This window comes from Salmo salar, chromosome 18 (genome assembly GCF_965601325.2).
Source record: "Salmo salar chromosome 18, fSalSal1, whole genome shotgun sequence".
In the NCBI taxonomy this organism is placed as follows: domain Eukaryota; kingdom Metazoa; phylum Chordata; class Actinopteri; order Salmoniformes; family Salmonidae; genus Salmo; species Salmo salar.
The window spans coordinates 58,317,680-58,342,123 of NC_138308.1; the positions used below are offsets into that span (position 1 = coordinate 58,317,680).

General features: G+C 45.2%; 2 non-coding genes across 2 annotated transcripts; both read right to left on the reverse strand.

The window, feature by feature from the left end:
- Positions 1–17,451: 17,451 nt before the first annotated feature.
- trnaa-ugc (transfer RNA alanine (anticodon UGC)) lies at positions 17,452–17,524 on the reverse strand. Its single transcript has one exon. It is a non-coding gene; the product is annotated as a tRNA-Ala (tRNA).
- A 6,348-nt stretch (positions 17,525–23,872) lies between these two features.
- trnaa-ugc (transfer RNA alanine (anticodon UGC)) lies at positions 23,873–23,945 on the reverse strand. The gene has a single exon. It is a non-coding gene; the product is annotated as a tRNA-Ala (tRNA).
- Positions 23,946–24,444: the final 499 nt, after the last annotated feature.

Below are 24,444 nucleotides of genomic sequence, written 5' to 3' on the forward strand. Positions count from 1 at the left end.
TATTGGGGATATAGACCTGTCTGTCAGCAGCATTATCTTACTACCTTTCTGGTCTGGACTAACTAATTGGGATATAGACCTGTCTATCAGCACTATTATCCTACCTCTCTGGTCTGGACTAACTAATGGGGATATAGACCAGTCTGTTAGCACCATTATCCTACTACCTCTCTGGTCTGGTGTGGACTAACTAATGGGGATATAGACCTGTCTGTCAGCACCATTATCCTAATACCTCTCTGGTCTGGTCTGGACTAACTAATGGGATTATTGACCTGTCTGTTAGCACCATTATCCTACTACCTCTCTGGTCTGGTCTAACTAATGGGGATATATACCTGTCTGTCAGCAGCATTATCCTACTACCTCTCTGGTCTGGACTAACTAATGAGAATATAGACCTGTCTGTTAGCACCATTATCCTACTACCTCTCTGGTCTGGACTGGACAAACTAATGGGGATATAGACCTGTCTGTCAGCACCATTATCCTACTACCTCTCTTGTCTGGACTAACTAATGGGGATATAGACCTGTCTGTCAGCACCAATATCCTACTACCTCTCTGGTCTGGACTGGACTAACTAATGGGGATATAGACCTGTCTGTCAGCACCATTATCCTACTACCTCTCTGGTCTGGACTAACTAATGGGGATATAGACCTGTCTATCAGCACCATTATCCTACTAGCTCTCTGGACTAACTAATGGGGATATAGACCTGTCTGTCAGCACCGTTATCCTACTACCTCTCTGGTCTGGTCTGGACTTACTAATCGGGATATAGACCTGCCTATCAGCACCATTATCCTACTACCTCTCTGGTCTGGACTAACTGATGGGGATATTGACCTGTCTATCAGCACCATTATCCTACTACCTCTCTGGTCTGGACTGGACTAACTATTGGGGATATAGACCTGTCTGTTAGCACCCTTATTCTACTACCTCTCTGGTCTGGACTGGACTAACTAATGGGGATATAGACCTGTCTGTCAGCACCATTATCCTACTACCTCTCTGGTCTGGTCTGGACTAACTAATGGGGATATAGACCTGTCTATCAGCACTATTATCCTACCTCTCTGGTCTGGACTAACTAATGGGGATATAGACCATTCTGTCAGCACCATTATCCTAATACCTCTCTGGTCTGGTCTGGACTAACTAATGGGATTATTGACCTGTCTGTTAGCACCATTATCCTACTACCTCTCTGGTCTGGTCTAACTAATGGGGATATATACCTGTCTGTCAGCAGCATTATCCTACTACCTCTCTGGTCTGGACTAACTAATGAGAATATAGACCTGTCTGTTAGCACCATTATCCTACTACCTCTCTAGTCTGGACTGGACTAACTAATGGGGATATAGACCTGTCTGTCAGCACCATTATCCTACTACCTCTCTGGTCTGGACTGGACTAACTAATGGGGATATAGACCTGTCTGTCAGCACCATTATCCTACTACCTCTGGTCTGGTCTGGACTAACTAATGGGGATATAGACCTGTCTGTCAGCACCATTATTCTACTACCTCTCTGGTCTGGACTAACTAATGGGGATATAGACCTGTCTGTCAGCACCATTATCCTACTACCTCTCTGGTCTGGACTGGACTAACTAATGGGGATATAGACCTGTCTATCAGCACCATTATCCTTCTACCTCTCTGGTCTGGACTAACTAATGGGGATATAGACCTGTCTATCAGCACCATTATCCTACTACCTCTCTGGTCTGGACTAACTAATGGGGATATAGAACTGTCTATCAGCACCATTATCCTTCTACCTCTCTGGTCTGGACTAACTAATGGGGATATAGACCTGTCTGTCAGCACCATTATCCTACTACCGCTGGTCTGGTCTGGACTAACTAATGGAGATATAGACCTGTCTGTCAGCACCATTATCCTACTACCTCTCTGGTCTGGACTAACTAATGGGGATATAGACCTTTCTGTCAGCACCATTATCCTACTACCTCTCTGGTCTGGACTGGACTAACTAATGGGGATATAGACCTGTCTGTCAGCACCATTATCCTACTACCTCTCTGGTCTGGACTAACTAATGGGGATATATACCTGTCTGTCAGCACCATTATCCTACTACCTCTCTGGTCTGGTCTGGACTAACTAATGGGGATATAGACCTGTCTATCAGCACCATTATCCTGCTACCTCTCTGGTCTGGACTGGACTAACTAATGGGGATATAGACCTGTCTGTTAGCACCATTATCCTACAACCTCTGGTCTGGTCTGGACTAACTAATGGGGATATAGACCTGTCTGTCAGCACCATTATCCTACTACCTCTCTGGTCTGGACTAACTAATGGGGATATAGACCTGTCTATCAGCACCATTATCCTACTACCTCTCTGGTCTGGACTAACTAATGGGGATATAGACCTGTCTATCAGCACCATTGTCCTTCTACCTCTCTGGTCTGGACTAACTAATGGGGATATAGACCTGTCTGTCAGCACCATTATCCTACTACCTCTGGTCTGGTCTGGACTAACTAATGGGGATATAGACATGTCTGTCAGCACCATTATCCTACTACCTCTCTGGTCTGGACTAACTAATGGGGATATAGACCTGTCTGTCAGCACCATTATCCTACTACCTCTCTGGTCTGGACTGGACTAACTAATGGGTATATAGACCTGTCTATCAGCACCATTATCCTACTACCTCTCTGGTCTGGACTGGACTAACTAATGGGGATATAGACCTGTCTATCAGCACCATTATCCTACTACCTCTCTGGTCTGGACTAACTAATGGGGATATAGACCTGTCTATCAGCACCATTATCCTACTACCTCTCTGGTCTGGACTAACTAATGGGGATATAGACCTGTCTATCAGCACCATTATCCTTCTACCTCTCTGGTCTGGACTAACTAATGGGGATATAGACCTGCCTGTCAGCACCATTATCCTACTACCTCTGGTCTGGTCTGGACTAACTAATGGGGATATAGACCTGTCTGTCAGCACCATTATCCTACTACCTCTCTGGTCTGGACTAACTAATGGGGATATAGACCTGTCTGTCAGCACCATTATCCTACTACCTCTCTGGTCTGGACTGGACTAACTAATGGGTATATAGACCTGTCTATCAGCACCATTATCCTACTACCTCTCTGGTCTGGACTAACTAATGGGGATATAGACCTGTCTATCAGCACCATTATCCTGCTACCTCTCTGGTCTGGACTGGACTAACTAATGGGGATATAGACCTGTCTGTTAGCACCATTATCCTACTACCTCTCTGGTCTGGACTGGACTAACTAATGGGGATATAGATCTGTCTATCAGCACCATTATCTTGCTACCTCTCTGGTCTGGACTAACTAATGGGGATATAGACCTGTCTATCAGCACCATTATCCTACTACCTCTCTGGTCTGGTCTGGACTAACTGATGGGGATATAGACCTGTCTATCAGCACAATTATCCTGCTACCTCTCTGGTCTAGACTGGACTAACTAATGGGGATATAGACCTGTCTGTCAGCACCATTATCCTACTACCTCTCTGGTCTGGACTAACTAATGGGGATATATACCTGTCTGTCAGCACCATTATCCTACTACCTCTCTGGTCTGGTCTGGACTAACTAATGGGGATATAGACCTGTCTATCAGCACCATTATCCTGCTACCTCTCTGGTCTGGACTGGACTAACTAATGGGGATATAGACCTGTCTGTTAGCACCATTATCCTACAACCTCTGGTCTGGTCTGGACTAACTAATGGGGATATAGACCTGTCTGTCAGCACCATTATCCTACTACCTCTCTGGTCTGGACTAACTAATGGGGATATAGACCTGTCTATCAGCACCATTATCCTACTACCTCTCTGGTCTGGACTAACTAATGGGGATATAGACCTGTCTATCAGCACCATTGTCCTTCTACCTCTCTGGTCTGGACTAACTAATGGGGATATAGACCTGTCTGTCAGCACCATTATCCTACTACCTCTGGTCTGGTCTGGACTAACTAATGGGGATATAGACATGTCTGTCAGCACCATTATCCTACTACCTCTCTGGTCTGGACTAACTAATGGGGATATAGACCTGTCTGTCAGCACCATTATCCTACTACCTCTCTGGTCTGGACTGGACTAACTAATGGGTATATAGACCTGTCTATCAGCACCATGATCCTACTACCTCTCTTGTCTGGACTGGACTAACTAATGGGGATATAGACCTGTCTATCAGCACCATTATCCTACTACCTCTCTGGTCTGGACTAACTAATGGGGATATAGACCTGTCTATCAGCACCATTGTCCTTCTACCTCTCTGGTCTGGACTAACTAATGGGGATATAGACCTGTCTGTCAGCACCATTATCCTACTACCTCTCTGGTCTGGACTGGACTAACTAATGGGTATATAGACCTGTCTATCAGCACCATTATCCTACTACCTCTCTGGTCTGGACTGGACTAACTAATGGGGATATAGACCTGTCTATCAGCACCATTATCCTACTACCTCTCTGGTCTGGACTAACTAATGGGGATATAGACCTGTCTATCAGCACCATTATCCTACTACCTCTCTGGTCTGGACTAACTAATGGGGATATAGACCTGTCTATCAGCACCATTATCCTTCTACCTCTCTGGTCTGGACTAACTAATGGGGATATAGACCTGCCTGTCAGCACCATTATCCTACTACCTCTGGTCTGGTCTGGACTAACTAATGGGGATATAGACCTGTCTGTCAGCACCATTATCCTACTACCTCTCTGGTCTGGACTAACTAATGGGGATATAGACCTGTCTGTCAGCACCATTATCCTACTACCTCTCTGGTCTGGACTGGACTAACTAATGGGTATATAGACCTGTCTATCAGCACCATTATCCTACTACCTCTCTGGTCTGGACTAACTAATGGGGATATAGACCTGTCTATCAGCACCATTATCCTGCTACCTCTCTGGTCTGGACTGGACTAACTAATGGGGATATAGACCTGTCTGTTAGCACCATTATCCTACTACCTCTCTGGTCTGGACTGGACTAACTAATGGGGATATAGATCTGTCTATCAGCACCATTATCTTGCTACCTCTCTGGTCTGGACTAACTAATGGGGATATAGACCTGTCTATCAGCACCATTATCCTACTACCTCTCTGGTCTGGTCTGGACTAACTAATGGGGATATAGACCTGTCTATCAGCACAATTATCCTGCTACCTCTCTGGTCTGGACTAACTAATGGGGATAAAGACCTGTCTATCAGCACCATTATCCTGCTACCTCTCTGGTCTGGACTAACTAATGGGGATATAGACCTTTCTATCAGCACCATTATCCTACTACCTCTCTGGTCTGGTCTGGACTAACTAATGGGGATATAGACCGGTCTGTTAGCACCATTATCCTACTACCTCTCTGGTCTGGACTGGACTAACTAATGGGGATATAGATCTGTCTATCAGCACCATTATCCTGCTACCTCTCTGGTCTGGACTAACTAATGGGGATAAAGACCTGTCTATCAGCACCATTATCCTACTACCTCTCTGGTCTGGAATAACTAATGGGGATATAGACCTGTCTGTCAGCACCATTATCCTGCTACCTCTCTGGTCTGGACTAACTAATGGGGATATAGACCGGTCTGTTAGCACCATTATCCTACTACCTCTCTGGTCTGGACTGGACTAACTAATGGGGATATAGACCTGTCTATCAGCACCATTATCCTACTACCTCTCTGGTCTGGACTGGACTAACTAATGGGGATATAGACCTGTCTATCAGCACCATTATCCTACTACCTCTCTGGTCTGGACTAACTAATGGGGATATAGACCTGTCTATCAGCACCATTATCCTACTACCTCTCTGGTCTGGACTAACTAATGGGGATATAGACCTGTCTGTCAGCACCATTATCCTACTACCTCTGGTCTGGTCTGGACTAACTAATGGGGATATAGACCTGTCTGTCAGCACCATTATCCTACTACCTCGCTGGTCTGGACTAACTAATGGGGATATAGACCTGTCTGTCAGCACCATCATCCTGCTACCTCTCTGGTCTGGACTGGACTAACTAATGGGGATATAGACCTGTCTGTTAGCACCATTATCCTACTACCTCTCTGGTCTGGACTGGACTAACTAATGGGGATATAGATCTGTCTATCAGCACCATTATCCTGCTACCTCTCTGGTCTGGACTAACTAATGGGGATATAGACCTGTCTATCAGCACCATTATCCTGCTACCTCTCTGGTCTGGACTAAGTAATGGGGATAAAGACCTGTCTATCAGCACCATTATCCTACTACCTCTCTGGTCTGGACTAACTAATGGGGATATAGACCTGTCTGTCAGCACCATTATCCTGCTACCTCTCTGGTCTGGACTAACTAATGGGGATATAGACCTTTCTATCAGCACCATTATCCTACTACCTCTCTGGTATGGTCTGGACTAACTAATGGGGATATAGACCTGTCTATCAGCACCATTATCCTGCTACCTCTTTGGTCTGGACTGGACTAACTAATGGGGATATAGACCGGTCTGTTAGCACCATTATCCTACTACCTCTCTGGTCTGGACTGGACTAACTAATGGGGATATAGATCTGTCTATCAGCACCATTATCCTGCTACCTCTCTGGTCTGGACTAACTAATGGGGATAAAGACCTGTCTATCAGCACCATTATCCTGCTACCTCTCTGGTCTGGACTAACTAATGGGGATAAAGACCTGTCTATCAGCACCATTATCCTACTACCTCTCTGGTCTGGACTAACTAATGGGGATATAGACTTGTCTATCAGCACCATTATCCTACTACCTCTCTGGTCTGGACTAACTAATGGGGATATAGACCTGTCTATCAGCACCATTATCCTACTACCTCTCTGGTCTGGACTGGACTAACTAATGGGGATATAGACCTGTCTGTAAGCACCATTATCCTACTACCTCTCTGGTCTGGACTAACTAATGGGGATATATACCTGTCTGTCAGCACCATTATCCTACTACCTCTCTGGTCTGGTCTGGACTAACTAATGGGGATATAGACCTGTCTATCAGCACCATTATCCTGCTACCTCTCTGGTCTGGACTGGACTAACTAATGGGGATATAGACCGGTCTGTTAGCACCATTATCCTACTACCTCTCTGGTCTGGACTGGACTAACTAATGGGGATATAGATCTGTCTATCAGCACCATTATCCTGCTACCTCTCTGGTCTGGACTAACTAATGGGGATATAGACCTGTCTGTCAGCACCATTATCCTACTACCTCTCTGGTCTGGACTAACTAATGGGGATATAGACCTGTCTATCAGCACGATTATCCTGCTACCTCTCTGGTCTGGACTGGACTAACTAATGGGGATATAGATCTGTCTATCAGCACCATTATCCTGCTACCTCTCTGGTCTGGACTAACTAATGGGGATATAGACCTGTCTATCAGCACCATTATCCTACTACCTCTCTGGTCTGGACTAACTAATGGGGATATAGACCTGTCTATCAGCACCATTATCCTAATACCTCTCTGGTCTGGTCTGGACTAACTAATGGGGATATAGACGTGTCTGTCAGCACCGTTATCCTACTACCTCTCTGGTCTGGTCTGGACTAACTAATGGGGTTATAGACCTGCCTATCAGCACCATTATCCTGCTACCACTCTGGTCTGGACTAACTAATGGGGATATAGACCTGTCTGTTAGCACCATTATCCTACTACCTTTCTGGTCTGGACTGGACTAACTAATGGGGATATAGACCTGTCTATCTGCACCATTATCCTGCTACCTCTCTGGTCTGGACTAACTAATGGGGATATAGACCTGTCTGTCAGCACCACTCTCCTGCTACCTCTTTGGTCTGGACTAACTAATGGGGATATAGACCTGTCTGTCAGCACCATTATCCTACTAGCTCTCTGGACTAACTAATGGGGATATAGACCTGTCTATCAGCACCATTATCCTACTACCTCTCTGGACTGGACTAACTAATGAGGATATAGACCTGTCTGTCAGCACCATTATCCTACTACCTCTCTGGTCTGGACTAACTAATGGGGATATAGACCTGTCTATCAGCACCATTATCCTGCTACCTCTCTGGTCTGGACTAACTAATGGGGATATAGACCTGTCTGTCAGCACCATTGTCCTGCTACCTCTCTGGTCTGGACTAACTAATGGGGATATAGACCTGTCTGTCAGCACCATTATCCTACTAGCTCTCTGGACTAACTAATGGGGATATAGACCTGTCTATCAGCACCGTTATCCTACTACCTCTCTGGTCTGGACTAACTAATGGGGATATAGACCTGTCTGTCAGCACCATTATCCTACTAGCTCTCTGGACTAACTAATGGGGATATAGACCTGTCTATCAGCACCGTTATCCTACTACCTCTCTGGTCTGGTCTGGACTAACTAATGGGGATATAGACCTGTCTATCAGCACCATTATCCTACTAGCTCTCTGGACTAACTAATGGGGATATAGACCTGTCTGTCAGCACCGTTATCCTACTACTTCTCTGGTCTGGTCTGGACTAACTAATCGGGATATAGACCTGCCTATCAGCACCATTATCCTACTACCTCTCTGGTCTGGACTAACTAATGGGGATATTGACCTGTCTATCAGCACCATTATCCTACTACCTCTCTGGTCTGGACTGGACTAACTAATGGGGATATAGACCTGTCTGTTAGCACCCTTATTCTACTACCTCTCTGGTCTGGACTGGACTAACTATTGGGGATATAGACCTGTCTGTCAGCACCATTATCCTACTACCTCTCTGGTCTGGTCTGGACTAACTAATGGGGATATAGACCTGTCTATCAGCACCATTATCCTACTACCTCTCTTGTCTGGTCTGGACTAACTAATGGGGATATTGACCTGTCTATCAGCACCATTATCCTACTACCTCTCTGGTCTGGACTGGACTAACTAATGGGGATATAGACCTGTCTGTTAGCACCCTTATTCTACTACCTCTCTGGTCTGGACTGGACTAACTATTGGGGATATAGACCTGTCTGTCAGCACCATTATCCTACTACCTCTCTGGTCTGGTCTGGACTAACTAATGGGGATATAGACCTGTCTATCAGCACTATTATCCTACCTCTCTGGTCTGGACTAACTAATGGGGATATAGACCAGTCTGTTAGCACCATTATCCTACTACCTCTCTGGTCTGGTTTGGACTAACTAATGGGGATATAGACCTGTCTGTCAGCACCATTATCCTAATACCTCTCTGGTCTGGTCTGGACTAACTAATGGGATTATTGACCTGTCTGTTAGCACCATTATCCTACTACCTCTCTGGTCTGGTCTAACTAATGGGGATATATACCTGTCTGTCAGCAGCATTATCCTACTACCTCTCTGGTCTGGACTAACTAATGAGAATATAGACCTGTCTGTTAGCACCATTATCCTACTACCTCTCTGGTCTGGACTGGACAAACTAATGGGGATATAGACCTGTCTGTCAGCACCATTATCCTACTACCTCTCTGGTCTGGACTAACTAATGGGGATATAGACCTGTCTGTCAGCACCATTATCCTACTACCTCTCTGGTCTGGACTGGACTAACTAATGGGGATATAGACCTGTCTGTCAGCACCATTATCCTACTACCTCTCTGGTCTGGACTAACTAATGGGGATATATACCTGTCTGTCAGCACCATTATCCTACTACCTCTCTGGTCTGGACTAACTAATGGGGATATAGACCTGTCTATCAGCACCATTATCCTTCTACCTCTCTGGTCTGGACTAACTAATGGGGATATAGACCTGTCTGTCAGCACCATTATCCTACTACCGCTGGACTGGTCTGGACTAACTAATGGAGATATAGACCTGTCTGTCAGCACCATTATCCTACTACCTCTCTGGTCTGGACTAACTAATGGGGATATAGACCTTTCTGTCAGCACCATTATCCTACTACCTCTCTGGTCTGGACTGGACTAACTAATGGGGATATAGACCTGTCTGTCAGCACCATTATCCTACTACCTCTTTGGTCTGGACTAACTAATGGGGATATATACCTGTCTGTCAGCACCATTATCCTGCTACCTCTCTGGTCTGGACTGGACTAACTAATGGGGATATAGACCTGTCTGTTAGCACCATTATCCTACTACCTCTCTGGTCTGGACTGGACTAACTAATGGGGATATAGATCATTCTATCAGCACCATTATCCTGCTACCTCTCTGGTCTGGACTAACTAATGGGGATATAGACCTGTCTATCAGCACCATTATCCTACTACCTCTCTGGTCTGGTGTGGACTAACTAATGGGGATACAGACCTGTCTATCAGCACCATTATCCTACTAGCTCTCTGGACTAACTAATGGGGATATAGACCTGTCTGTCAGCACCGTTATCCTAATACTTCTCTGGACTGGACTAACTAATGAGGATATAGACCTGTCTTTCAGCACCATTACCCTACTACCTCTCTGGTCTGGACTAACTAATGGGGATATAGACCTGTCTATCAGCACCATTATCCTGCTACCTCTCTGGTCTGGACTAACTAATGGGGATATAGACCTGTCTATCAGCACCATTATCCTACTACCTCTCTTGTCTGGTCTGGACTAACTAATGGGGATATAGACCTGTTTATCAGCACCATTATTCTACTAGCTCTCTGGACTAACTAATGGGGATATAGACCTGTCTGTCAGCACCGTTATCCTACTACCTCTCTGGTCTGGTCTGGACTAACTAATGGGGATATTGACCTGTCTATCAGCACCATTATCCTACTACCTCTCTGGTCTGGACTGGACTAACTAATGGGGATATAGACCTGTCTGTTAGCACCCTTATTCTAATACCTCTCTGGTCTGGACTGGACTAACTATTGGGGATATAGACCTGTCTGTCAGCACCATTATCCTACTACCTCTCTGGTCTGGTCTGGACTAACTAATGGGATATAGACCTGTCTATCAGCACTATTATCCTTCCTCTCTGGTCTGGACTAACTAATGGGGATATAGACCAGTCTGTTAGCACCATTATCCTACTACCTCTCTGGTCTGGTGTGGACTAACTAATGGGGATATAGACCTGTCTGTCAGCACCATTATCCTAATACCTCTCTGGTCTGGTCTGGACTAACTAATGGGATTATTGACCTGTCTGTTAGCACCATTATCCTACTACCTCTCTGGTCTGGTCTAACTAATGAGAATATAGACCTGTCTGTTAGCACCATTATCCTACTACCTCTCTGGTCTGGACTGGACTAACTAATGGGGATATAGACCTGTCTGTCAGCACCATTATCCTACTACCTCTGGTCTGGTCTGGACTAACTAATGGGGATATAGACCTGTCTGTCTGCACCATTATCCTACTACCTCTCTGGTCTGGACTAACTAATGGGGATGTAGACCTGTCTATCAGCACCATTATCCTACTACCTCTCTGGTCTGGACTAACTAATGGGGATATAGACCTGTCTATCAGCACCATTATCCTTCTACCTCTCTGGTCTGGACTAACTAATGGGGATAGACCTGTCTGTCAGCACCATTATCCTACTACCTCTGGTCTGGTCTGGACTAACTAATGGGGATATAGACATGTCTGTCAGCACCATTATCCTACTACCTCTCTGGTCTGGACTAACTAATGGGGATATAGACCTGTCTGTCAGCACCATTATTTTACTACCTCTCTGGTCTGGACTGGACTAACTAATGAGTATATAGACCTGTCTATCAGCACCATTATCCTACTACCTCTCTGGTCTGGACTAACTAATGGGGATATAGACCTGTCTGTCAGCACCATTATCCTACTACCTCTGGTCTGGTCTGGACTAAATAATGGGGATATAGACCTGTCTGTCAGCACCATTATCCTACTACCTCTCTGGTATAGACTAACTAATGGGGATATAGACCTGTCTGTCAGCACCATTATCCTACTACCTCTCTGGTCTGGACTGGACTAACTAATGGGTATATAGACCTGCCTATCAGCACCATTATCTTACTACCTCTCTGGTCTGGACTAACTAATGGGGATATTGACCTGTCTATCAGCACCATTATCCTACTACCTCTCTGGTCTGGACTGGACTAACTAATGGGGATTATTGACCTGTCTGTTAGCACCATTATCCTACTACCTCTCTGGTCTGGACTGGACTAACTAATGGGGATATAGACCTGTCTGTCAGCACCATTATCCTACTACCTCTCTGGTCTGGACTAACTAATGGGGATATAGACCTGTCTGTCAGCACCATTATCCTACTACCTCTCTGGTCTGGACTGGACTAACTAATGGGGATATAGACCTGTCTGTCAGCACCATTATCCTACTACCTCTGGTCTGGTCTGGACTAACTAATGGGGATATAGACCTGTCTGTCAGCACCATTATCCTACTACCTCTCTGGTCTGGACTAACTAATGGGGATATAGACCTGTCTGTCAGCACCATTATCCTACTACCTCTCTGGTCTGGACTGGACTAACTAATGGGGATATAGACCTGTCTATCAGCACCATTATCCTTCTACCTCTCTGGTCTGGACTAACTAATGGGGATATAGACCTGTCTATCAGCACCATTATCCTACTACCTCTCTGGTCTGGACTAACTAATGGGGATATAGACCTGTCTATCAGCACCATTATCCTTCTACCTCTCTGGTCTGGACTAACTAATGGGGATATAGACCTGTCTGTCAGCACCATTATCCTACTACCGCTGGTCTGGTCTGGACTAACTAATGGAGATATAGACCTGTCTGTCAGCACCATTATCCTACTACCTCTCTGGTCTGGACTAACTAATGGGGATATAGACCTTTCTGTCAGCACCATTATCCTACTACCTGTCTGGACTGGACTAACTAATGGGGATATAGACCTGTCTGTCAGCACCATTATCCTACTACCTCTCTGGTCTGGACTAACTAATGGGGATATATACCTGTCTGTCAGCACCATTATCCTACTACCTCTCTGGTCTGGTCTGGACTAACTAATGGGGATATAGACCTGTCTATCAGCACCATTATCCTGCTACCTCTCTGGTCTGGACTGGACTAACTAATGGGGATATAGACCTGTCTGTTAGCACCATTATCCTACTACCTCTCTGGTCTGGACTGGACTAACTAATGCGGATATAGATCATTCTATCAGCACCATTATCCTGCTACCTCTCTGGTCTGGACTAACTAATGGGGATATAGACCTGTCTATCAGCACCATTATCCTACTACCTCTCTGGTCTGGTGTGGACTAACTAATGGGGATACAGACCTGTCTATTATCACCATTATCCTAATACCTCTCTGGTCTGGTCTGGACTAACTAATGGGGATATAGACCTGTCTGTCAGCACCATTATACTACTAGCTCTCTGGTCTGGACTAACTAATGGGGATATAGACCTGTCTGTCAGCACCGTTATCCTACTACCTCTCTGGTCTGGTCTGGACTAACTAATGGGGATATAGACCTGCCTATCAGCACCATTATCCTACTACCTCTCTGGTCTGGTCTAACTAATGGGGATATATACCTGTCTGTCAACACCATTATCCTGCTACCTCTCTGGTCTGGTCTGGACTAACTAATGGGGATATAGACCTTTCTATCAGCACCATTATCCTACTACCTCTCTGGTCTGGTCTGGACTAACTAATGGGGATATAGACCTGTCTATCAGCACCATTATCCTACTACCTCTCTGGTCTGGACTGGACTAACTAATGGGGATATAGACCTGTCTGTCAGCACCATTATCCTACTACCTCTGGTCTGGACTAACTAATGGGGATATATACCTGTCTGTCAGCACCATTATCCTACTACCTCTCTGGTCTGGACTAACTAATGGGGATATAGACCTGTCTATCAGCACCATTATCCTGCTACCTCTCTGGTCTGGACTAACTAATGGGGATATAGACCTGTCTGTCAGCACCATTATCCTACTACCTCTGGTCTGGTCTGGACTAACTAATGGGGATATAGACATGTCTGTCAGCACCATTATCCTACTACCTCTCTGGTCTGGACTAACTAATGGGGATATAGACCTGTCTGTCAGCACCATTATCCTACTATCTCTCTGGTCTGGACTGGACTAACTAATGGGTATATAGACCTGTCTATCAGCACCATTATCCTACTACCTCTCTGGTCTGGACTGGACTAACTAATAGGCATATAGACCTGTCTATCAGCACCATTATCCTACTACCTCTCTGGTCTGGACTAACTAATGGGGATATAGACCTGTCTATCAGCACCATTATCCTACTACCTCTCTGGTCTGGACTAACTAATGGGGATATAGACCTGTCTATCAGCACCATTATCCTACTACCTCTCTGGTCTGGACTAACTAATGGGGATATAGACCTGTCTATCAGCACCATTATCCTACTACCTCTCTGGTCTGGACTAACTAATGGGGATATAGACCTGTCTATCAGCACCATTATCCTTCTACCTCTCTGGTCTGGACTAACTAATGGGGATATAGACCTGTCTGTCAGCACCATTATCCTACTACCTCTGGTCTGGTCTGGACTAAATAATGGGGATATAGACCTGTCTGTCAGCACCATTATCCTACTACCTCTCTGGTCTGGACTAACTAATGGGGATATAGACCTGTCTGTCAGCACCATTATCCTACTACCTCTCTGGTCTGGACTGGACTAACTAATGGGTATATAGACCTGTCTATCAGCACCATTATCCTACTACCTCTCTGGTCTGGACTAACTAATGGGGATATAGACCTGTCTATCAGCACCATTATCCTGCTACCTCTCTGGTCTGGACTGGACTAACTAATGGGGATATAGACCTGTCTATCAGCACCATTATCCTACTACCTCTCTGGTCTGGACTGGACTAACTAATGGGGATATAGACCTGTCTGTCAGCACCATTATCCTACTACCTCTCTGGTCTGGACTAACTAATGGGGATATATACCTGTCTGTCAGCACCATTATCCTACTACCTCTCTGGTCTGGACTAACTAATGGGGATATAGACCTGTCTATCAGCACCATTATCCTGCTACCTCTCTGGTCTGGACTAACTAATGGGGATATAGACCTGTCTATCAGCACCATTATCCTACTACCTCTCTGGTCTGGACTAACTAATGGGGATATAGACCTGTCTATCAGCACCATTATCCTTCTACCTCTCTGGTCTGGACTAACTAATGGGGATATAGACCTGTCTGTCAGCACCATTATCCTACTACCTCTGGTCTGGTCTGGACTAACTAATGGGGATATAGACATTTCTGTCAGCACCATTATCCTACTACCTCTCTGGTCTGGACTAACTAATGGGGATATAGACCTGTCTGTCAGCACCATTATCCTACTACCTCTCTGGTCTGGACTGGACTAACTAATGGGTATATAGACCTGTCTATCAGCACCATTATCCTACTACCTCTCTGGTCTGGACTGGACTAACTAATAGGCATATAGACCTGTCTATCAGCACCATTATCCTACTACCTCTCTGGTCTGGACTAACTAATGGGGATATAGACCTGTCTATCAGCACCATTATCCTACTACCTCTCTGGTCTGGACTAACTAATGGGGATATAGACCTGTCTATCAGCACCATTATCCTTCTACCTCTCTGGTCTGGACTAACTAATGGGGATATAGACATGTCTGTCAGCACCATTATCCTACTACCTCTCTGGTCTGGACTAACTAATGGGGATATAGACCTGTCTGTCAGCACCATTATCCTACTACCTCTCTGGTCTGGACTGGACTAACTAATGGGTATATAGACCTGTCTATCAGCACCATTATCCTACTACCTCTCTGGTCTGGACTGGACTAACTAATAGGCATATAGACCTGTCTATCAGCACCATTATCCTACTACCTCTCTGGTCTGGACTAACTAATGGGGATATAGACCTGTCTATCAGCACCATTATCCTACTACCTCTCTGGTCTGGACTAACTAATGGGGATATAGACCTGTCTATCAGCACCATTATCCTTCTACCTCTCTGGTCTGGACTAACTAATGGGGATATAGACCTGTCTGTCAGCACCATTATCCTACTACCTCTGGTCTGGTCTGGACTAAATAATGGGGATATAGACCTGTCTGTCAGCACCATTATCCTACTACCTCTCTGGTCTGGACTAACTAATGGGGATATAGACCTGTCTGTCAGCACCATTATCCTACTACCTCTCTGGTCTGGACTGGACTAACTAATGGGTATATAGACCTGTCTATCAGCACCATTATCCTACTACCTCTCTGGTCTGGACTAACTAATGGGGATATAGACCTGTCTATCAGCACCATTATCCTGCTACCTCTCTGGTCTGGACTGGACTAACTAATAGGCATATAGACCTGTCTATCAGCACCATTATCCTACTACCTCTCTGGTCTGGACTAACTAATGGGGATATAGACCTGTCTATCAGCACCATTATCCTACTACCTCTCTGGTCTGGACTAACTAATGGGGATATAGACCTGTCTATCAGCACCATTATCCTTCTACCTCTCTGGTCTGGACTAACTAATGGGGATATAGACCTGTCTGTCAGCACCATTATCCTACTACCTCTCTGGTCTGGACTAACTAATGGGGATATAGACCTGTCTATCAGCACCATTATCCTTCTACCTCTCTGGTCTGGACTAACTAATGGGGATATAGACCTGACCTACTAGATATAGACCTGACCTACTAGCTAACTAATGGGGATAACTGGACTAACTAATGGGGATATAGACCTGTCTGTCAGCACCATTATCCTACTACCTCTCTGGTCTGGACTAACTAATGGGGATATATACCTGTCTGTCAGCACCATTATCCTACTACCTCTCTGGTCTGGTCTGGACTAACTAATGGGGATATAGACCTGTCTATCAGCACCATTATCCTGCTACCTCTCTGGTCTGGACTTGACTAACTAATGGGGATATAGACCTGTCTGTTAGCACCATTATCCTACTACCTCTCTGGTCTGGACTGGACTAACTAATGGGGATATAGATCATTCTATCAGCACCATTATCCTGCTACCTCTCTGGTCTGGACTAACTAATGGGGATATAGACCTGTCTATCAGCACCATTATCCTACTACCTCTCTGGTCTGGTCTGGACTAACTAATGGGGATATAGACCTGTCTATCAGCACCATTTACATTTACATTTTACATTTTAGTCATTTAGCAGACGCTCTTATCCAGAGCGACTTACAGTAGTGAATGCATACATTTCATTTTCATTTCATACAATTTTTTTTTTCTTCTTTTTGTACTTGGCCCCCCGTGGGAATCGAACCCACAACCCTGGCGTTGCAAACACCATGCTCTACCAACTGAGCTACGGGGACTAACTTATCCATTATCCTACTACCTCTCTGGTCTGGTGTGGACTAACTAATGGGGATACAGACCTGTCTATCAGCACCATTATCCTAATACCTCTCTGGTCTGGTCTGGACTAACTAATGGGGATATAGACCTGTCTGTCAGCACCATTATCCTACTAGCTCTCTGGTCTGGACTAACTAATGGGGATATAGACCTGTCTGTCAGCACCGTTATCCTACTACCTCTCTGGTCTGGTCTGGACTAACTAATGGGGATATAGACCTGCCTATCAGCACCATTATCCTACTACCTCTCTGGTCTGGTCTAACTAATGGGGATATATACCTGTCTGTCAACACCATTATCCTGCTACCTCTCTGGTCTGGTCTGGACTAACTAATGGGGATATAGACCTGTCTATCAGCACCATTATCCTACTACCTCTCTGGTCTGGACTGGACTAACTAATGGGGATATAGACCTGTCTATCAGCACCATTATCCTACTACCTCTCTGGTCTGGACTAACTAATGGGGATATAGACCTGTCTGTCAGCACCATTATCCTACTACCTCTGGTCTGGTCTGGACTAACTAATGGGGATATAGACATGTCTGTCAGCACCATTATCCTACTACCTCTCTGGACTAACTAATGGGGATATAGACCTGTCTGTCAGCACCATTATCCTACTACCTCTCTGGTCTGGTCTGGACTAACTAATGGGGATTTAGACCTGTCTATCAGCACCATTATCCTACTACCTCTCTGGTCTGGACTGGACTAACTAATGGGGATATAGACCTGTCTGTCAGCACCATTATCCTACTACCTCTCTGGTCTGGACTAACTAATGGGGATATATACCTGTCTGTCAGCACCATTATCCTACTACCTCTCTGGTCTGGACTGGACTAACTAATGGGGATATAGATCTGTCTATCAGCACCATTATTCTGCTACCTCTCTGGTCTGGACTAACTAATGGGGATAAAGACCTGTCTATCAGCACCATTATCCTACTACCTCTCTGGTCTGGACTAACTAATGGGGATATAGACCTGTCTATCAGCACCATTATCCTACTACCTCTCTGGTCTGGACTAACTAATGGGGATATAGACCTGTCTATCAGCACCATTATCCTAATACCTCTCTGGTCTGGTCTGGACTAACTAATGGGGATATAGACCTGTCTGTCATTACCGTTATCCTACTACCTCTCTGGTCTGGACTAACTAATGGGGTTATAGACCTGCCTATCAGCACCATTATCCTGCTACCTCTCTGGTCTGGACTAACTAATGGGGATATAGACCTGTCTGTCAGCACCATTATCCTACTACCTCTCTGGTCTGGACTAACTAATGGGGATATAGACCTGTCTATCAGCACCATTATCCTGCTACCTCTCTGGTCTGGACTGGACTAACTAATGGGGATATAGACCGGTCAGTTAGCACCATTATCCTACTACCTCTCTGGTCTGGACTGGACTAACTAATGGGGATATAGACCTGTCTATCAGCACCATTATCCTAATACCTCTATGGACTGGACTGACTAATGGGGAAATAGACCTGTCAACACCATTATCCTACTACCTCTCTGGTCTGGACTGGACTAACTAAAGGGGAAATAGACCTGTCTGTTAGCACCATTATCCTAATACCTCTCTGGTCTGGACTGGACTAACTAATGGGGATATAGACCTGTCTGTCAGCACCATTATCCTACTACCTCTGGTCTGGTCTGGACTAACTAATGGGGATATAGACCTGTCTATCAGCACCATTATCCTGCTACCTCTCTGGTCTGGACTAACTAATGGGGATAAAGACCTGTCTATCAGCACCATTATCCTACTACCTCTCTGGTCTGGACTAACTAATGGGGATATAGACCTGTCTGACAGCACCTTTATCCTGCTACCTCTCTGGTCTGGACTAACTAATGGGGATATAGACCTTTCTATCAGCACCATTATCCTACTACCTCTCTGGTCTGGTCTGGACTAACTAATGGGGATTTAGACCTGTCTATCAGCACCATTATCCTACTACCTCTCTGGTCTGGACTGGACTAACTAATGGGGATATAGACCTGTCTGTCAGCACCATTATCCTACTACCTCTCTGGTCTGGACTAACTAATGGGGATATATACCTGTCTGTCAGCACCATTATCCTACTACCTCTCTGGTCTGGTCTGGACTAACTAATGGGGATATAGACCTGTCTATCAGCACCATTATCCTGCAACCTCTTTGGTCTGGACTAACTAATGGGGATAAAGACCTGTCTATCAGCACCATTATCCTACTACCTCTCTGGTCTGGACTAACTAATGGGGATATAGACCTTTCTATCAGCACCATTATCCTGCTACCTCTCTGGTCTGGACTAACTAATGGGGATATATACCTTTCTATCAGCACCATTATCCTACTACCTCTCTGGTCTGGTCTGGACTAACTAATGGGGATTTAGACCTGTCTATCAGCACCATTATCCTACTACCTCTCTGGTCTGGACTGGACTAACTAATGGGGATATTGACCTGTCTGTATGCACCATTATCCTACTACCTCTCTGGTCTGGACTAACTAATGGGGATATATACCGGTCTGTCAGCACCATTATCCTTCTACCTCTCTGGTCTGGTCTGGACTAACTAATGGGGATATAGACCTGTCTATCAGCACCATTATCCTACTACCTCTCTGGTCTGGTCTGGACTAACTAATGGGGATATAGACCTGTCTATCAGCACCATTTTCCTACTACCTCTCTGGTCTGGACTGGACTAACTAATGGGGATATAGACATGTCTGTCAGCACCATTATCCTACTACCTCTCTGTTCTGGACTAACTAATGGGGATATATACCTGTCTGTCAGCACCATTATCCTACTACCTCTCTGGTCTGGTCTGGACTAACTAATGGGGATATAGACCTGTCTATCAGCACCATTATCCTGCTACCTCTCTGGTCTGGACTGGACTAACTAATGGGGATATAGACCGGTCTTATAGCACCATTATCCTACTACCTCTCTGGTCTGGACTGGACTAACTAATGGGGATATAGATCTGTCTATCAGCACCATTATCCTGCTACCTCTCTGGTCTGGACTAACTAATGGGGATATAGACCTGTCTATCAGCACCATTATCCTACTACCTCTCTGGTCTGGACTAACTAATGGGGATATAGACCTGTCTATCAGCACCATTATCCTAATACCTCTCTGGTCTGGTCTGGACTAACTAATGGGGCTATAGACCTGTCTGTCATTACCGTTATCCTACTACCTCTCTGGTCTGGACTAACTAATGGGGTTATAGACCTGCCTATCAGCACCATTATCCTGCTACCTCTCTGGTCTGGACTAACTAATGGGGATATAGACCTGTCTGTCAGCACCATTATCCTACTACCTCTCTGGTCTGGACTAACTAATGGGGATATAGACCTGTCTATCAGCACCATTATCCTGCTACCTCTCTGGTCTGGACTGGACTAACTAATGGGGATATAGACCGGTCTGTTAGCACCATTATCCTACTACCTCTCTGGTCTGGACTGGACTAACTAATGGGGATATAGATCTGTCTATCAGCACCATTATCCTGCTACATCTCTGGTCTGGACTAACTAATGGGGATATAGACCTGTCTATCAGCACCATTATCCTACTACCTCTCTGGTCTGGACTAACTAATGGGGATATAGACCTGCCTATCAGCACCATTATCCTGCTACCTCTCTGGTCTGGACTAACTAATGGGGATATAGACCTGTCTGTTAGCACCATTATCCTACTACCTCTCTGGTTTTGGACTGGACTAACTAATGGGGATATAGACCTGTCTGTCAGCACCATTATCCTACTACCTCTCTGGTCTGGACTAACTAATGGGGATATAGACCTGTCTGTCAGCACCATTATCCTACTACCTCTCTGGTCTGGACTAACTAATGGGGATATAGACCTGTCTGTCATCACCATTATCCTACTACCTCTCTGGTCTGGACTGGACTAACTAATGGGGATATAGACCTGTCTATCAGCACCATTATCCTACTACCTCTCTGGACTGGAGTAACTAATGGGGATATAGACCTGTCTATCAGCACCATTATCCTAATACCTCTCTGGACTGGACTGACAAATGGGGAAATAGACCTGTCAACACCATTATCCTACTACCTCTCTGGTCTGGACTGGACTAACTAATGGGGAAATAGACCTGTCTGTTAGCACCATTATCCTAATACCTCTCTGGACTGGACTAACTAATGGGGATATAGACCTGTTTTCAGCACCATTATCCTACTACCTCTCTGGTCTGGTCTGGACTAACTAATGGGGATATAGACCTGTCTGTCAGCACCATTATCCTACTACCTCTGGTCTGGACTAACTAATGGGGATATAGACCTGTCTGTCAGCACCATTATCCTACTACCTCTCTGGTCTGGACTAACTAATGGGGATATAGACCTGTCTGTTAGCACCATTATCCTACTACCTCTCTGGTCTGGACTAACTAATGGGGATATAGACCTGTCTATCAGCACCATTATCCTACTACCTCTCTGGTCTGGACTAACTAATGGGGATATAGACCTGTCTATCAGCACCATTATCCTGCTACCTCTCTGGTCTGGACTGGACTAACTAATGGGGATATAGACCTGTCTGTTAGCACCATTATCCTACTACCTCTCTGGTCTGGACTGGACTAACTAATGGGGATATAGACCTGTCTGTTAGCACCATTATCCTACTACCTCTCTGGTCTGGACTGGACTAACTAATGGGGATATAGACCTGTCTATCAGCATCATTATCCTGCTACCTCTCTGGTCTGGACTAACTAATGGGGTTATAGACCTGTCTATCAGCACCAATATCCTACTACCTCTCTGGTCTGGACTAACTAATGGGGATATAGACCTGTCTATCAGCACCATTATCCTGCTACCTCTCTGGTCTGGTCTGGACTAACTAATGGGGATATAGACCTGTCTGTCAGCACCATTATCCTACTACCTCTCTGGTCTGGTCTGGACTAACTAATGGGGATATAGACCTGTCTATCAGCACCATTATCCTGCTACCTCTCTGGTCTGGACTGGACTAACTAATGGGGATATAGACCGGTCTGTTAGCACCATTATCCTACTACCTCTCTGGTCTGGACTGGACTAACTAATGGGGATATAGATCTATCTATCAGCACCATTATCCTGCTACCTCTCTGGTCTGGACTAACTAATGGGGATATTCGACCTGTCTATCAGCACCATTATCCTACTACCTCTCTGGTCTGGACTAACTAATGGGGATATAGACCTGTCTATCAGCACCATTATCCTAATACCTCTCTGGTCTGGTCTGGACTAATTAATGGGGATATAGACCTGTCTATCAGCACCATTATCCTAATACCTCTCTGGTCTGGTCTGGACTAACTAATGGGGATATAGACCTGTCTGTCAGCACCGTTATCCTACTACCTCTCTGGTCTGGTCTGGACTAACTAATGGGGTTATAGACCTGCCTATCAGCACCATTATCCTGCTACCTCTCTGGTCTGGACTAACTAATGGGGATATAGACCTGTCTGTCAGCACCATTATCCTACTACCTCTCTGGTCTGGACTAACTAATGGGGATATAGACCTGTCTATCAGCACCATTATCCTTCTACCTCTCTGGTCTGGACTAACTAATGGGGATATAGACCTGACCTACTAGATATAGACCTGACCTACTAGCTAACTAATGGGGATAACTGGACTAACTAATGGGGATATAGACCTGTCTGTCAGCACCATTATCCTACTACCTCTCTGGTCTGGACTAACTAATGGGGATATATACCTGTCTGTCAGCACCATTATCCTACTACCTCTCTGGTCTGGTCTGGACTAACTAATGGGGATATAGACCTGTCTATCAGCACCATTATCCTGCTACCTCTCTGGTCTGGACTTGACTAACTAATGGGGATATAGACCTGTCTGTTAGCACCATTATCCTACTACCTCTCTGGTCTGGACTGGACTAACTAATGGGGATATAGATCATTCTATCAGCACCATTATCCTGCTACCTCTCTGGTCTGGACTAACTAATGGGGATATAGACCTGTCTATCAGCACCATTATCCTACTACCTCTCTGGTCTGGTCTGGACTAACTAATGGGGATATAGACCTGTCTATCAGCACCATTTACATTTACATTTTACATTTTAGTCATTTAGCAGACGCTCTTATCCAGAGCGACTTACAGTAGTGAATGCATACATTTCATTTTCATTTCATACAATTTTTTTTTTCTTCTTTTTGTACTTGGCCCCCCGTGGGAATCGAACCCACAACCCTGGCGTTGCAAACACCATGCTCTACCAACTGAGCTACGGGGACTAACTTATCCATTATCCTACTACCTCTCTGGTCTGGTGTGGACTAACTAATGGGGATACAGACCTGTCTATCAGCACCATTATCCTAATACCTCTCTGGTCTGGTCTGGACTAACTAATGGGGATATAGACCTGTCTGTCAGCACCATTATCCTACTAGCTCTCTGGTCTGGACTAACTAATGGGGATATAGACCTGTCTGTCAGCACCGTTATCCTACTACCTCTCTGGTCTGGTCTGGACTAACTAATGGGGATATAGACCTGCCTATCAGCACCATTATCCTACTACCTCTCTGGTCTGGTCTAACTAATGGGGATATATACCTGTCTGTCAACACCATTATCCTGCTACCTCTCTGGTCTGGTCTGGACTAACTAATGGGGATATAGACCTGTCTATCAGCACCATTATCCTACTACCTCTCTGGTCTGGACTGGACTAACTAATGGGGATATAGACCTGTCTGTCAGCACCATTATCCTACTACCTCTCTGGTC